This window comes from Silene latifolia, chromosome 9 (assembly GCF_048544455.1).
Source record: "Silene latifolia isolate original U9 population chromosome 9, ASM4854445v1, whole genome shotgun sequence".
In the NCBI taxonomy this organism is placed as follows: Eukaryota; Viridiplantae; Streptophyta; class Magnoliopsida; order Caryophyllales; family Caryophyllaceae; genus Silene; species Silene latifolia.
Window position 1 is genome coordinate 167397921 of NC_133534.1, and position 16982 is coordinate 167414902.

Below are 16982 nucleotides of genomic sequence, written 5' to 3' on the forward strand. Positions count from 1 at the left end.
TCCTCTCACTAAAGCATTACGACAAGATAAGCATGAAGGGCACGTTAATTCCATGGGAATTAAACGTGTTCCTAAGTTGTAGTACTCTTTTATGGATTAGATTCATTCGCTTTTGTACTCTATACAACATCATCGTTTTGATATTTTATATATTTTGTTTTTCATGTGGAATTGTACGACAATTTTGAACACCACAAAGTGAATCAACAAACATTATATTTCAGTCCTTAATTGCCCACATGAGCTGATAACTCTGGCAATTATTTTGTGACGTTGGTTGATGGTGGGTTCAACTAGCCATAAGTCAACAGGTTGACTGACCAATCACAGAGGCGATTTATACGGATATTTCGTAGGACACAATTGTGACATCGACGTGGAGTCCTAAATGTTTTATAACATTCGTTGCCCGGTCGTGGATAGGACTTCCATGGTGATCCTAAGAGTCGATTCTTTGACTATCGACTGTCTCTTGAGACTAAGGCAGATTTTGGGTGACTTTGGTTTCTTTCTCACGGTCATCCGTAACAGGGGGCCAAGTAGATTTTTTCTGGGTCATTTCATGCTGTGCTTAGATCGGAAGGAGTTCGAGTTGAAGGAAATATTCAGCCTTTATCGGTACTCGATATTTCTCGGGGCCACTCGAGGAGTCAGAATCGAAATGCATGGCCATGCTCGGATACGGATTCGTTTTATCGGTTAAGTTACTCTCTAGTCGGGGAAACCACTCTTGATACGGATCGATTGTAAAATACGACCTTTGTGGATCCGGATCTGCAAATTGTTTTACATTGAGTGGGAGAAATTTTAAATGAATATGAGTATCGGTTATCGCACATACACTTGTACGGACAAGTGGGAGTTTGTTGGGGCTGTGTCCTCCAGTTAGTGCGGATAACGTCATTGCACACACACTTGTACGGACAAGTGGGAGCTTGTTGGGGTTAGTGTCCTTAACAGTTAGTGCAAGGACTTATAAACCTCTAAAAGGATCAAAGGGTATACTTTGTATCATAATCAGTTGATCCACGTTTACCAATAACGGTTGGCTTGCTAGATAAGTTTGACGTTATTGTCATACAGATGGCGGTGATCAACTGGTCCCTAAAAGTCACACCTATAGGATACGTTTGAGTGACGTGACGGTATGAAAATACAGTCATGTAGATGCCAAATTTGACTAACCAGTTAGTCTGAGTTATTTGATTAATAAATTATTCAAAAATGTGATGTTGAGATATTATATTTAATACGGATTAAATATCATGAGCTAAAGGCGAATTAACCATTAATTAAAAAATTAAATATAAGCGTTTTATATTTAAATTAAATGTATATTGAATATAATTATACAATATTGTTTTGTCGGACATGCATTAATAATTCAACTAACCCGTATTATTAGTTGATGCCTTAATTTCCGATAACCGATAACAATTTATAATTAAACCGCGTCGTATACACTTAGCAAGTTTTGGACCGGACCACGAGTTTAAGTGAAGAGGAAATGGAAGCCCATTTCTCTCTTACTCACTCGGTTTGGCCGAATGATACAAAGAGGGAGTCCCTCCTCTTTGTAACCTAATCATTCATTTGGCAAAATAAATTAGGGTTTCGAGAACAGTGCCTCTCGAAATTCGGATCTCTCATCCAGTGAAAAACTCACATCAGTTCTCCCAATATTGCAAGGCAATCGGAGAACACCGTTCTAGCACAAGGGCATATCTCGGACACGTCTTGGGTGCAACAATTAGGAGGGAATCTGGTTTGATTTCTGTTCTTTACGCCGTTCATCAAGGACCCGAGGTTATTTCTTGTTCCTTATCGTTTCCATTGTGTTTTTCGTTTTTTGACTATATTCACATGTAAATTTTACGTTATAGTCCTACATTTAAAGGGGTAGTATACGGATATTAACCCACAATTATACCTACTAATGATTCCAATAATAAAGATGCAAAGAATAATAGAAGAACTTGATGATTGATGGAAGGTTGTCAATCTCCCAATAAACCCAATAATCTTCTAATTACCCAAAATAAAGTAAGAACAAGAGAGAGATTGAAGAACTAAAACTTGGATTAAAACTTGATTAATATTTGATTACAATATTGAAGAGAGATTTGATTGATATTAACTACTCTAACTATTGATAAGAAGAACATGCTCCTCTAATTAGACTAATGGGGTATTTATAGTGAAAATTAGGGAGGATGCATTAGGGTTAACTAAGGGCTAAACTAGTAATTACACTTTTTAAGTTGAGCAAGGAGCCTCCGGGATTATCCGAGAGAAGGGCTTCTCCATTTCGTAGCTTGAAGAACGAAATCAGCTGTCTTTGTCTTTGTGATCCGTGCGGCTGGGAATCGGGACGGCCGGATCTGGGGTGGACGATCCGAGCGGATCAACGAACAAGACGCTCGGATCTGGGCATGGGGAATCCGAGCGGATTCTGGTGAGGACGGACGGATCGGCGAGGACGGACGGATTCTCTACAATCCGTTCGGATTGTAGTTCAATGACTTTCCTTCTTCTTTTTCTTCCCTTTTCTTCATGAATTCCTTGGGGATTTCCTTGGGGACTCAAGGATCCTTTTCTCAACAATGCTCTTCTACTATGCTATGTACAAAGGCCTTCTAGTCTTGTCTCTCCTTGATGCTTGGTCATTGAATATGATCAATTTAGCCTTGTTTTGCCATGAAAATGCAAGATTCTTACTCCTTTCCTACCAAGGGATCAAAATCTCAAAGAATATGCAAAACAAAGAACTAAAGATAAGAAATGACCCAAATAGGCACTAAAAAGCATGGAAACAATGGTAATTCGGGGGCTAAATATGCGCCAATTATGGTCGCATCAAGCTGTCAAGGGACATGGTGCAATTACTGTCAATCAAATTGGAGATGACGCTACAGACGGTGATAAAGGAGCAAGGATGAGGAAAGTTCGTGCTTATGTGGATGTGAACTATTCCCCTCCTAGAGAATTAAATGATTCAAATTCAAGCTCATGGAAGTTGAAGAGGACAGTCAACGTTGCTGAAATGACGTCCTCCAGTCAGGAGCCCACCAAGGGGCTACTGAATTGCATTGGGAAATGAGCGGGGAAATGCCCCGTGTAACACCTTGTAATAAATAATTTTTGAATTTTCCGTTGAATTTCTTTTATTTCTTTTAATTAGGACAATTAGTTTATAGACAGCTTTTAGCGTAGATTTAAGACTATAGACTGTTCTACGTATTTGGTATTTTGGGATATTTTTGCACGTGTTTTTATGCAGGTTTAGGGAAGTTTTACGCAAATATAAAGGAAGAAAGACGAAATTAAGGAGCCTACGCGAGAAAAGAGCTCGATCGAGTACTTTTTATACTCGATCGAGTGAAAAATGGTCGATCGAGTGCTTCTTTCCAGTCGATCGAGTAAAGCAATAAATGGGAGTTCTCGACCGAGTAGAATTCTACTCGATCGAGTAGGTGAAGCATCAAGTGCTCGATCGAGTAGTTTAAAATCACTCGATCGAGTGAATTGGGAAAGACGCAGGGAGTTTCTTCCTTAAACTTTTTTCTTTTGATTCTAATTTCATTTTCCCCCAAATTTTCGTCCCTTCTTCCCTAATTGCGATCAAAAACTCCCCCAAATCCCCATTTTTCTTGCCCAATCACCAAATCCGTCTCCTACAAATTGTTGCTAGCTAATTAATCTTTCAAAGCCCCTTAATTCCCCCTTAATTTGTGCTCATTTTCACGGTTTTAAAGAGGGTTTAGGGTTTGCGTTTTTTCAAACAAAAAATCGCCTTTTCTTGATTGTTCTTTGAAGATTATTTGCAATTTGTAGGTTGTTCTCATCAAGTAAGTGATTCCTCTACCTTCATTGCATTTTGATTTCATTACTTTTGCATTTTTATGAGGTAAAATGGAATTAGGGTTTCGAAATTGTTGATTTAGTCGAATTTTTCGACTTTAATTATATTTGTCTGCCCTTACTTGTCTTGCTTGATGATCAATCCCAATTCCTCGCTGTTGTTTCATAATTAATTCGAATATTGCGCGAGATTTCGCAATTAGGGCTTTTTCAGTCGAATTTTTCGACTGTCAGACGGGTTTATATGCTTTCATGACTTAATTAACCTCAGTTGTTGTTAATTGCTGCTGTCAATACCTGCTATCCCGTTCCCTATCGCTGTTTACATGCTATGATTCGAAATTTTTGAGGATTGTTGGGAATTTTGTGCTGTAAGTCGAAATTTTTGACTGGTAGGGGATTCACATGCTGCTTTCTGCTGGTTTTTCGTGCTGTTTTAGCCACTGTTAGCCGCTGTTTTCTTATCATACCCCCTGCCCTATGTTTATAGGATGGAGTCTAGCTCATTGCCTTCTACCAGTACCACTTCTAGCCCATCCTTGAGTGAGATGGTGGCCCCTGCTATTGCCATCGCCTTCGCTTTAGTCACTACTGCAGCCCCAGTGTTCCTAGTTTCAGCTGCAGGTATAGTTTTTACTCCAGCTAGCTCTGCTTTGCTAGCTCGATTTAATTGCCACTTCCTCTCTGACCACCACCACCGTTAGTCTTTCTTCGTCGGTGGTGGCCACAACGGCACCACTACTCCCACAAAGCCACTACTCCTACACCAGCCGCTACTTTTACACCTGTGGTGGACTCGCCAGTAGCCGCAACTGCTTTTAGAGCGACCACAGTTCCTCACACCGTCGGCCGTGGGGCTTCGCTTTGAGTTCCGGAGGGCGGGGTCGTGAGATGATCTCGTTCTACGCCGGCTCCGACCACCTCTACTGCCTTCTTCTACTTCACCGCTTGCTCCTTCTACTTCTGGCACGGTCACAGTCCGAGGGGACACCTCCCTCGACTCTCACCCAGATTATCCGCAGGTACATTTTGTTAACGCTTTACATCGTAAGAAGTTTTATCACCTGCTAGGCTGCGTGCATGTTCCTTCCCGATTTCTAGAGAAATCGGCACTTGAGAGACTCGGCATTTACGAGTCGGTTTGTGCTTTACTACGGGGCACGGGGATGGCCGGACTCATCACTATGAGCGGCCGTACCTTTTTCGAGCTGTGCCTCGAGTTTCTCAGCTCCTTTACCTTCTCCTCCGGGGCACACGATGCTGACCCCACTAGTTCTTCAGTGTCCTTCCGGTTGTTGAACCGGACTTTTCCGATGACCTTAGGGGAGTTTGGTAGGATACTTGGCCTTACCTCTACGGGCGAGACTGCCACCCCTAGGAGGGTCTATCGTCAGCTTTGGCGAACCCTGGCCCAGACCACTTTTAGGGAGCGAAAGCTCCAACAGGTCCACCTTCCCCCTGTCCGTTGTTTTCTTAGATTGATGGGGAGCACTATTTTCGGTCGGAAGGAGCCGAACAACATCACAAACACCGAGCTCTCCATCCTGGGCGGTTACCTGAACATTGACTGTGAGGGTCCTTTTACCCTCAACATAGCTTACTTGACCGCCGCCCGGTACCTTGAGCCGGGGGTCAAGGAGACGGAACTATTGTTTGTGGTGGCATAGCCACCATTCTTGCCCGTTCCCTCTTCCCCATTTGGCCTCGTGACTTGCAGTACCTCGAGGGAGAGAGGCTACTGAGTCTGGATGCCATGCTTGCTCAGCATTGGCTGACCCCAGACTACCAGACATGGAAGATAGATGGCTCCTTGTCTATTGACTTACCTTGTGACACTCTCCCCCGTCTAGAGCCCTTGCCCACAGTTGCTAGGGGCGCCCGTCTGCCACCACTGCCTGGCCTTCACCTTCCACACCGACCTACTCCCGCTGCACCCACCGCCAAGAAGCGGCGCCTTGAGACTGGAGAGGGGTCCACACCTTCAGGGAGTACCCAGCCTTCCACGGCTGCTCCCATCCCGACCCCTACTCCCACTACTACTACCACTCCTACTCCCACTCCCACTGACCGGACACAGCTCGGCCCGGTCCCTACACGCTACTTTCGTACCACCTCCACCCTTTGTGGCGTCCGCGGTCATGGACCAAGGGCGCCGTGATGGTTTGTTGCTTGAGATTGTAGAGCGACAGGCTCGTATGGAGAGGGACATAGCTCTTGCTTTGCACCCTCTGTACGAGTACCACTTGAGGCGACACCGTCCGATCCCAGAGGGCTGGACACACCCTTCCTTCTACCGGTACCCACCTGAGGGGTATCCGGAGTCTGCTGACGAGGAGGACGAGGACGAGGACCCCGAGGTGGCAGTGGAGAGAGCTAAATCTGAGGAGAGGAGGAGGAGAGAGGAGGAGGTTGATCCGGAGTACACGGTGGTGGACGACGACGACGACGAGTAGCTACTGGTCTACTCACTTCCCCAGTTTTCTGGCTGGTTTGGGGAAGTTCGTATTTTGTATGTATTTCTTACTCTTTTATTTTGTCTCCTTTTATTTATTGTTTTTATTTTCTTTATTTGTTGTATATTCCCGTTCCCCTGTATATATCTGCTGGTGTATGCTGGAGGACAACGAGGGCGTCGTCCGTTTTGGTTTGGGGAGGGTATTGCATCCTTTTGAGTCTGTATTTGCATTTGTTTGCATTCACGTTTATTTTTTTCAGCTTGCATTGTTGTTTATTTTCATCAAAAATCAAAAATCCAAAAAAAATAGAAAATTTCAAAAATTCAAAAAAATTCACGTTTATTTTTGCATATAGGTTGAGTCGGAACGGTAGATTTCCGTGATGATAATGCACTATAACTTGTCATTTATTTGAGCCTTGCACTTCTTTTGATAGTTATTAGCTTTGTTATACGCATAGTCTACGAGTTTCTGTTCAAATATAGCTGACTGTTTAGACTTGACCTATAAATTGGCAAACTACTTCAAAAATTCTGAGTTTTAGAGCCATAACTGGTGACATTCATGACCAGTTCATTAGGAATTGAGAGTAGTACTCCTTGCATAGCATGTTCATCATTTTTGCACTTTTATGACATTCAATTTCTTGTCAAATGCACATATTCGGGTTTGTGGTTGGTGTCACATGCAGGGAAGTGCTTGCAAATTTTCCCTTTCCTTATATTTTTCACCCATTTAGCTCCACATAAGCCAAAACTTGCCTTTTTGACCCATTAGCTACATCCCAAACTAAGCCTGCCTAGTCAAGCTAGTTAGTATGTCTTTTGTGGTATGAGTTTCCGTCTGCAGTTTGGCCCGTATTTCTTTGTATGGAGTTGGTGGAAATTATGGAAGGAGAAAAGAAAAAAAAGAATTGAATAAGAAAGAAAAACAAGAAAAACGTGAAAGGAAGGAAAGAAAGAAAAAAAATGAAAAAAATGAAAAAAAAAAAAAAAAAAAAAAAAAAAAGAGAGAAGCTGAATGACGTGAGAAAAAGAAGAAAAAAAAAAGAAAGTTTGAAAAAGTTATTTTGTTTCAGTTAGTTCATTCAGACGGTATTAAAAAAGGGAAGTTTGTGACCGTCTGACTCCTCCATTCTTATTCTTTATTTTTTGAGGAGATTGTGTTTGAGTTTAGTGAGCTTTGTGCCAAATGAAGGGCACTTGTACTTAGCTTATCAGTCAGTTGAGATTCGGATGGTTTATTATGGTCCTGTTAGGAACTAGCTTGACGCTTTTACCTCCACATTTCCATAACATGTTTTGCCCTTTCTCACCTGAACCTCACTATTCCCATATTATTTGCAAGCCCTCGGCTGTGACGGACATTATTGGTTGGAGTGTGTGCATTAGTACTTGAATTGTCTTTCATCTTTGTTGCATGCATGCTATGTAGGTCGCAGTTAGGTGAGTGACTGTCTTTTCTTCTCTCTTTTACATATAACCTTCACCCTTTGCTTCATGAGAGAAGAGTGACCACGAGAGAGTCCGATTTTGTTGGTCTTGCAAGGTCGATAGGTTGGCTATATTTCTGAACAGCTTATAATTCGTTTGCGTATTGACTGCTTAGCTTTAACTCTTAGTTTTTGTTGCATTAAATTGGTTCAAGTAGACAAGTTAAGCTAGCTCTGAGTTATCATTTCCGTTCCATTAGTTGCATTTTAGTTTACTCGAGGACGAGTAAAGGTTCGGTTTGGGGAGATTTGATACGTGCATTTTATATAGTCTTTTTAGCCTGTTTTAGCACGTATTTCCATGCATTTTTATACTGTTTTTATAGTATTTTGCCCCGAATTGGCTACTTTGGTTCGTTTTGTCCATTTTGTAGAAATTAACGCCAAAGTAGTGGAATCGTACCCTTTTTCGTCCTTTTTGCATGCATTTAGAGGAGACGAGATTTTCCTGAGTGAGATACTGCGTTGGGAAGCGTCATGGCACGAATTACGAGGCATTCGGGCGTGGACTTGAGCTGATTTGAAGACAAAGGACTTGATCGAGCAGTTTTACCACTCGATCGAGTGGGTTTTACGTCCCCTATTGGTCGATCGAGTAGTTTTCTACTCGATCCTGAAGCTGCTGAGAGTAACTATCTACTCGATCGAGTAACTATCTACTCGATCGAGTAACTATCCTGAGGTTTTGCTCGATCGAGTGGTTTTAATCCACTCGATCGAGTGGTTTTCGCTGTTATGGGCTTTAATTAGCCCGTGTTTTGTTTTATTTCGCAAAACTTATTTACTTTCCTATTTAAACCTACGTTAACTAGGTTATTAGTTATCTTATCAACTTTTATCTATCTTTCGTTATCTAATTTTCTACTGTCAAAACTTTACTGCGTTAAACATTCTTCTTCACTGTAACCTTGTTCTTGGGATTGTTTTCGCTCGGATTTTGTGTTCTTTACGCCGGATTCGCTTGATTGTAATTCCTTTCTCTTCTCTTAATAATAATTAATCTTTTGGTTGCTTTAAATTCTTGTTTGCTTCGTTTATTCTTTTGCCCTAATTTACTTTTATGCATTTTATTTGTTATTTCATAATGTTTATTGCTGGAAATTTGTCTGCTGATAGTTTTAATAGTTTAATTAGCGATATGAGTAGCTAAACCCCTTTCATGTTGGGATTAGGGGATCTGCGGTAGGAATGTGACGATGTAGTAAATGAAATAGATGAATTAATTGTGAGATTCTATCACCATAGCAATTTAATTGTATTTATCGACTTAGTTGAGTGCACGCTTCTGAGTTATTTCTTTAATCTGGCTAAAATTAATCTTAGATCGAAAGATTGGACTAAATAGGCCTGCTATGAATAGTAGACTACCTTGACGAGAATGAAAGTTAAGTTAGTGGTATTTTGGGATAAAAAGTGGACCGAAAGGACCTTTCCCGTATCCGTCTCGCATTAATTCGTCTGAGTCATTTACAGCTGAGTCACTGGACTACCGTAGTGAACCGAATTCCCGACATGTCCCTCTCTATCTGATAGTTTAAACTTATTTCTTGCCTTTACTGCTCTTGTCCCTACTTCTCTTCCTTTGAACTTCGTAGTTTAGAAAACAATTCAAACAACCCCCCCCCCCCCCCATTTGTGACCTAATAGACGGACTTCTACAGCTATCTTGCCTCCCTGAGGAGATCGACCCTACTTACTGCTAGCTTCTGTTAGTTGTATTTAGGTTTATTTTTGGTACAGAAACGAACGTATCACATACAATCACAACAAAAGGAAAACAACTCTGATACAACTGAAGGAACTACTAAGCATAAGTGACAGCGACAACTAGCTAGACAACGTGATGACTCGATCTCCTCCATATCCCGTAAGCAACATATCAACCAATACCTGCTAAACCAACTGCTCACCATCCCTGAATGTATCACTACAGTTTTGAAAACAATACCGGGGTCAGTCAAGTGTATAACCAAGATAAGAATTCACAACACAAACGATACAATCAATTCAATTGCAATATCAATTTTCAACTCCATTATCAATCAATAACTGACTACACACTCTGCCAGATTACTCATCGCAAAAGGTAATCCTCACCGCCAGTAGGGGACCGCAGCCGTTCGCACCTAAGCCCAGGTCATCGCAACGAGCACACCAAATCATTAATGTGCACATCCCCCTTGTGACGGGAGCCACAAGAGGCGAATATGGGGTTGGAACCATCTCCCGAACATAGTCCCATCTCAACAATACCAATCACAATATCAAAACAATATTATCTCAACCAATATCAATTCAATACAACATGTTAATCAATCAATCAAGCACCACAATCTTAAATTAATTACGTAACCGACTTTGTAGGGAAACCCTACCTTTTTGCTACTCCATGATAGTGCGTTCATCATATAAAGCCAAGCAAGACTCCACATCAAATCCTACAAGTAGCAACCATATCCTTTTACTAAGCTATTCAAGATCTATTAAAAGATAATAATTATTCACAAACTCACCTTGAGATGCAGACCGATGTCGACGACGGCGACAACCCGACTCGATGACTTCATACATAACCCGTCTCCCTTCCCGGGTTAGTGTTAACGGCCACTCAAGATGTGTAGAGTGAGATGAGAGAGAGAGAGAGAGAGAGAGAGAGAGAGAGAGAGAGAGAGAGAGAGAGAGAGAGAGAGAGAGAGAGAGAGAGAGAGAGAGAGAGAGAGAGAGATTAGGTTTAGGAGTGAGAAAAGGAACCGTCGAAAATGATTTACGTTTAAGTCTTCGCGTTTTATATTAACGCGTTGTCCGACGAGGTACTCGGTCGAATATAGACATACTCGACCGAGTACACCCCACTCGGTCGAGTACCTCAACTACTCGGCCGAGTGGCCACTTCTAGGTCGAGTAACGAGTTACGTTGGTCAACTAATCTCTCCTGTCTCCCTTGATAAGGCTATCCTTTGGTCAATAGGTCAATCAACAGGTCTCTAACAGGGCGAGTATTATAGTAAGAGCAAAAGCCTCTAGGACCCATTTAATAGTCGGCAATAAACCGTTAGGCATGTGTCATTGACTTAAACAATTACCGATTTGACAATACCCGTATTCGACAATATACCTATCAATACTATATATTAAATCCAGAAACCAAATGACTTTAATGTAATTAAAGAAAGTTATACAAATTAATTATACTATATAGTTTTAAATCACTAGCACCGTGTGATGGACCCGAGTAAGGGATCTCAATGCAAATATTATATAGTTTGGGTTAAAATTAAATTATATAGAAGTTTAGTAATTTTCCTAAACATTTGTAAGAGACTAAAACATGGTCAATTTCCTTAAAATAAAATAATTAATTAAGATGGTCAATTTTCTTAAAATAAAATAATTAAATTTTCTTAAAATAAAGTAATTAATTAGTATAAAAATGCACACTTATGGTATTAATTATTATCATCGTAAAATTATATACTAAATTTAGATGTATAGAGATGTTATTTATTTAACATACAAAAATATAATATAAGTAGGTTATAAATAATTCAAGTTAAATTCCATAATATATAATACTCCCTCTTATTCGCTATAATGTTTCCTCTTTTCCGAAACGGATTATTCAAGTAATGTTCCCCTTTCCTTTTTTGGTAAATTTTACTCTTATTTTATTCATCCCTCTCTCCTATCATCAAACCCCACACAACTCTTTTACTCCTATTTTATTAATTTCTTAATGTTTTAGCCCCACAACTCCTTATTTAACTCCTAATAATTTATCTCTCTCTCCTATCACTAACCCCACCAATGTCTTTTATTCATTTTTAATAGTATTCCTTAAGTATCGTGCCAAAGACAAAGGGGAACATTATAACGAATTGGAGGGAGTATTGCATAATTCTTTCGATTTGATTTAATGCACATATGTAATATATTTATATAAATATATAATTCTCTTAAAATTACATGCCTAAGTAGTAAAAGTAATTTCGTCAGTAAAGAAAAGAATTGTAGTAACATTGGATATAATTATATGATAGTAATCACTCATTTGAATAGTAAAAGTAACAATATTATCAGCAAGATTAGTGAAAGTAGTAGAAACAACGGGAGTAGTGAAATAATCAATATTAATGCGGCAATAGTGAAAGTAACGATAATTACGGGGGGAGTAATGAAATTATCAATATTAATGCGGCAGTAGTGACAGTAACAATAACTACAGCGGGAGTAGTGAAAGTAACAATGATTACGGGCAAGTAGTGAAATGTTATTACTATTGTTTCATTAATAAGAGTAAAATATTAATAACGGGAGTAGAGAATTTGTCTAAAAATTTATTTCATCGTAATTTTAGGATATGTCATAGAAAAATATATTAATGATAAATTTATGGGTTATGCAACTTTAAGTAATTTTATTTAAATTTTTAAAAAAATATAATGGTAAGTAGAGGTAGCCCGGGCGAAGCCGGGCACCAATACTAGTGCTAATTTACATGTGAAACCCCGTCCCCTAAGATTTTTCTTGTTATTGTTATTCATCATTTTGTCAATAACTTTAATTTATAAATCAAATCTCAACCCACTCGTAATCGACCTTGATAAAATTCATCCATCACATCTTTTATAGAAACTCTCGTCTCCTTGTGTTTGACCCCGACTACACTAGCTTAGGTTAGACCCGTTGGGTAATTATTTTTGATTTGGATATGCAACAACCCTATCAGACGGATAGTGCCATCATAAATGAGAATTTGTGAATGAATAAAGGTCTTAGGTTTGATCTTCCCATCGTTAATATTATAGTGCCTTTAGGGTTAGACCTGGACACAAGTTCGGTTTGGCCCGGCCCGCTCAACTGGTTCACTTTTCAACTGGCCCCTGCCCCCATCAGGCTGGGCTCGGGCTCACTCGTTCCTACACACAATGCCTAGCCCGCATGGCCTACCGCCCTTTTCGCCCATCCGGGCAGATCCAAGGCCTTACTTTTTCATGTTTCTCTAAATTCTCAATCTAGGTTTAATTTGTATATTAATCTCTATATATATTATACATAATAATAAGTTTCTAATTAATTAAAATCAATCGTTATAATTATTATTGTTGTTGTTATTGCCATTTAATTTGGTGGTTTTTAATTTGGAAATTGTCGATTTTTTCCGAAGTTAGAGTTTGTTTGATTTGGGGGTAATTTTCAGAAGATGGGGCACACATAAATGTTTGGTGTTTGTTGCTCGGTAGTGTGTTGGGTAATGAGGCTGGGCATTGATCGATACCATTTGGTGTTCACAATTAAGCATATGTGGTCGTTGGTCAATGGTCGATACAAAACACAATTTATACTTCACAAACAACTCTACAATTAGTAAAGAGGCAAGTAAAGGTCGGATCCCAAGGGACGGGTATTGAAATGAAGATTCTATTGTAACTAGTGGTGTCTAGGGGTGTCACAAATTGGGTTGATGTAGAAGGTCACTAAACTAAAATAGCAATGAAAATAAACTAACAAGGTAAGTGAAATAAGGGTGTAAACAATTGATTAAAAGCACTAGGGTGTCATGGGTTCATAGGGGAATCATGGGATATGATCATACAAACATGTTCTCAAATTATAAGCAAGCAATTATTGTTGTGATGGATTGAGTTGGGTTATATCTTACAATCCTAGGAAAGTTTGGGTCCCGGAGCCGAATCTCTTGGATTGTACAACACCTACAAGTCGACTTAATCTTCCGTACTTAATACATGCATGGTCTAACAAGACTCGAGTTGGGTTATGTCTTACAAGTCAAGTTGAAAGGATAGAAGATGATAGTAAATGCAAGGATTCATAGGCTTAGCATTTCATCAAATATAACATGTGCATGTATTAAGATCAAAACAAGCAAGCAAATAAGATATGAAAGCATATTAATTTAAGCATGAATCATTCCCCATGTTGGTTTCCCCTAATCACCCATTAAACCCTAGCTAAGAGACTACTCACTCATTATCATATTGATCATGCTAGAAAGGTTGTCAATCATACTAACATAATGAAACATGATGAATAAATGAAAGTAATTAGCAATAATTAAAAAGGGATTAAGAGATTATACCTACTAATGATTCCAATAATAAAGCAAGAATAATAGAAGAACTTGATGATTGATGGAAGGTTGTCAATCTCCCAATAAACCCAATAATCTTCTAATTACCCAAAATAAATGAAGAACTAGAGAGAGATTAAGGAACTAAAACTTGGATTAAAACTTGATTAATATTTGATTACAATATTGAAGAGAGATTTGATTGATATTAACTACTCTAATTATTGATAAGAAGAACATGCCCCTCTAATTAGACTAATGGGGTATTTATAGTGAAAATTAGGGAGGATGCATTAGGGTTAACTAAGGGCTAAACTAGTAATTACACTTTTTAAGTTGAGCAAGGAGCCTCCGGGATTGTCCGAGAGAAGGGCTTCTCCATTTCGTAGCTTGAAGAACGAAACTGTGCTGTGCTGTGATCCGTGCGGCTGGGAGTCGGGACGGCCGGATCTGGGATGGACGATCCGAGCGGATCAAGGAACAAGACGCTCGGACTGGGCATGGGGAATCCGAGCGGATTCCTGGTGAGGACGCTCGGACTGGTGAGGACGGACGGATTCCCTACAATCCGTTCGGATTGTAGTTCAAAGACTTTCCTTCTTCTTTTTCTTCCCTTTTCTTCATGAATTCCTTGGGGATTTCCTTGGGGACTCAAGGATCCTTTTCTCAACAATGCTCTTCTACTATGCTATGTACAAAGGCCTTCTAGTCTTGTCTCTCCTTGATGCTTGGTCATTGAATATGATCAATTTAGCCTTGTTTTGCCATGAAAATGCAAGATTCTTACTCCTTTCCTACCAAGGGATCAAAATCTCAAAGAATATGCAAAACAAAGAACTAAAGATAAGAAATGACCCAAATAGGCATTAAAAAGCATGGAAACAATGGTAATTCGGGGCTAAATATGCGCCAATTATGGTCGCATCAAATATCCCCAAACCGAACCTTTGCTCGTCCCGAGTAAAGAGGTGACAAAGACTAGGACCAATACTAACCTAACCTAATAATAATAGCCGATATGAGACAATTAGCGGGTCTCACTCCGCCCCTTCAACTCACAACAAGACAACCATGAGGTAGGATGCCTTCTTGCAAGGCAAGGTGGGTCTTGCCAAAATGGCGACACATCCAAACATTAAGCACACAAAAACACATAATGGATGCATCTACAAAAGAATAGCCACTTTCCTCATCTAAGTGGCGGAAATTATCTACAAGGGAAGCAATTCAAGGGTACACAATCCTTCATAGATGCAATTTCTTCAAACTACTAAGCCTAGAAGGATACCAATAAATCACCTCCAAAAGGTGTCAAGCTAGGGTACCTTTGTCCTCAATCGTTAAATGCTTTTGTCAAGAGTAGACTCCCTATGGTGTTAGAAACACTGGAGGATCGCGGAATTCCCCCTCTTGCCTAGACAAGAAGAAGGGTCGTCCCCTCTCTACCATGCACAAAGATGGATATGGTGGATAAAGGGATCGATAGATTTTGAGTTTCACTTTGGGAGTTTGCTTTGTTTTTTGTTTTTCCCCCCAATTTCTTGTGGCATATAACATTTGAGAACACTTTCTTTTTGCCATTTCTTTTTGATTTTTGGCATTTCAATACTTGACAATTTTTTTGCATTTCTTTTTGAACATTTTCAAAGTCACCCCAATTAGTAACGAGGGTGCCTTGTATTTGAAGCTTTAGGAGTCTATTTTTGCTCCTCTTTTCTTTTGATGCATTTTGCAAACTTTATTTCATTGAACTCAAATTGATTTCTTTTTGTACCCATTCCCTTTGATGACAAAATGTATGGTAGAATATGGATGAATGATGGTTGCATGGTTTCAAGGGTCACCTTGGAATAAACGGTAGCCAAGGAGTTATCACACCACAAGGTACTCTTGACTAGGCCTTAATCCATGGGTCAAAGGATACTAGCATGACACATCCTAGGGTGTTTTACAAATATTCTAACAAGCAAAGTCTTAAGAACAAAAAGCATCTACTAGGGCCTATATATACTTGTCAAGCTTCCCAAGTAGACGGTTTCGCAAAATTTTCTAACATGCAACTATATGCCATGATGCAACTAACATATAAACATCCTAATGCAAATGATTCTACCAACTAGTATGCCAAATAAACTAGATGCAATCCTAAGTTCACATTGTTATACCGCATCAATCAAAATAAAGCCACATAGTCATTAACATAAAGAGGAAAAAGGAGATTGGAAAGATCATACCATGCGGTCTTCAATATCCTCATGTCTCGGATGTGGCGTAGTCAATCAAAGTGAACAAGGATGAAACAAACACAATATATACAAGACAATATATACAAGGGAAATGAACTTGTTTTTGGTTTTTCAATTTTTTCAATTTTTATGATTTTTGAAATTTTTTCAATTTTTATGGTTTTTGAATAAAAGTTAAGTGTTAGAATTCCCATCCCCACACTAATATGGGCATTGTCCTCAATGGCCAAAATGATGGAAATTATGCCAAGATGATGCATGATTTTCTATACTAAATGCAATTCTACACTAAACTATACTACATGATGCATGATTTTTGTTATGACGGAGAGGATAATTTAAATTACCTCCCGTTGCGTATGCATTAACTTCCCCAAACCAAGTAAGACACTATTGCTAATGTCAAAGCATGGGGGAGTTCATGCACATGCTATGCTATGCATGAGACTAAATTGTCATTTTGGATTTTACAAAAGTGGGAACAATAAAGAACACCTCAAAGGAACCGAGGTGCGAGTCCTTTGATGTTGCTAGGACTAAACCAACAATGATCAAAATGAAATAAAATACAAAGAGAGATAGACAAACCGTGGGAGAGTAGGAATCTCCAAGGCTAGTCTTCCATCATGCTACTATCATCATCACTTCCCTCATGAGAAGTGGTCACATTGCCACTTTCCTTGGCACTTTCTTCTTTGCTTTCCTCATCACCATCTTCCTCATCATTATCTTCACCATCTCTTTCTTCATCTCCACTTGCTTCTTCCTCAATGTTATCATCAAATTCCTCATCATTTCCAACAACCTCATTGCCTTCCACCACGTCCCTAGATGCACCC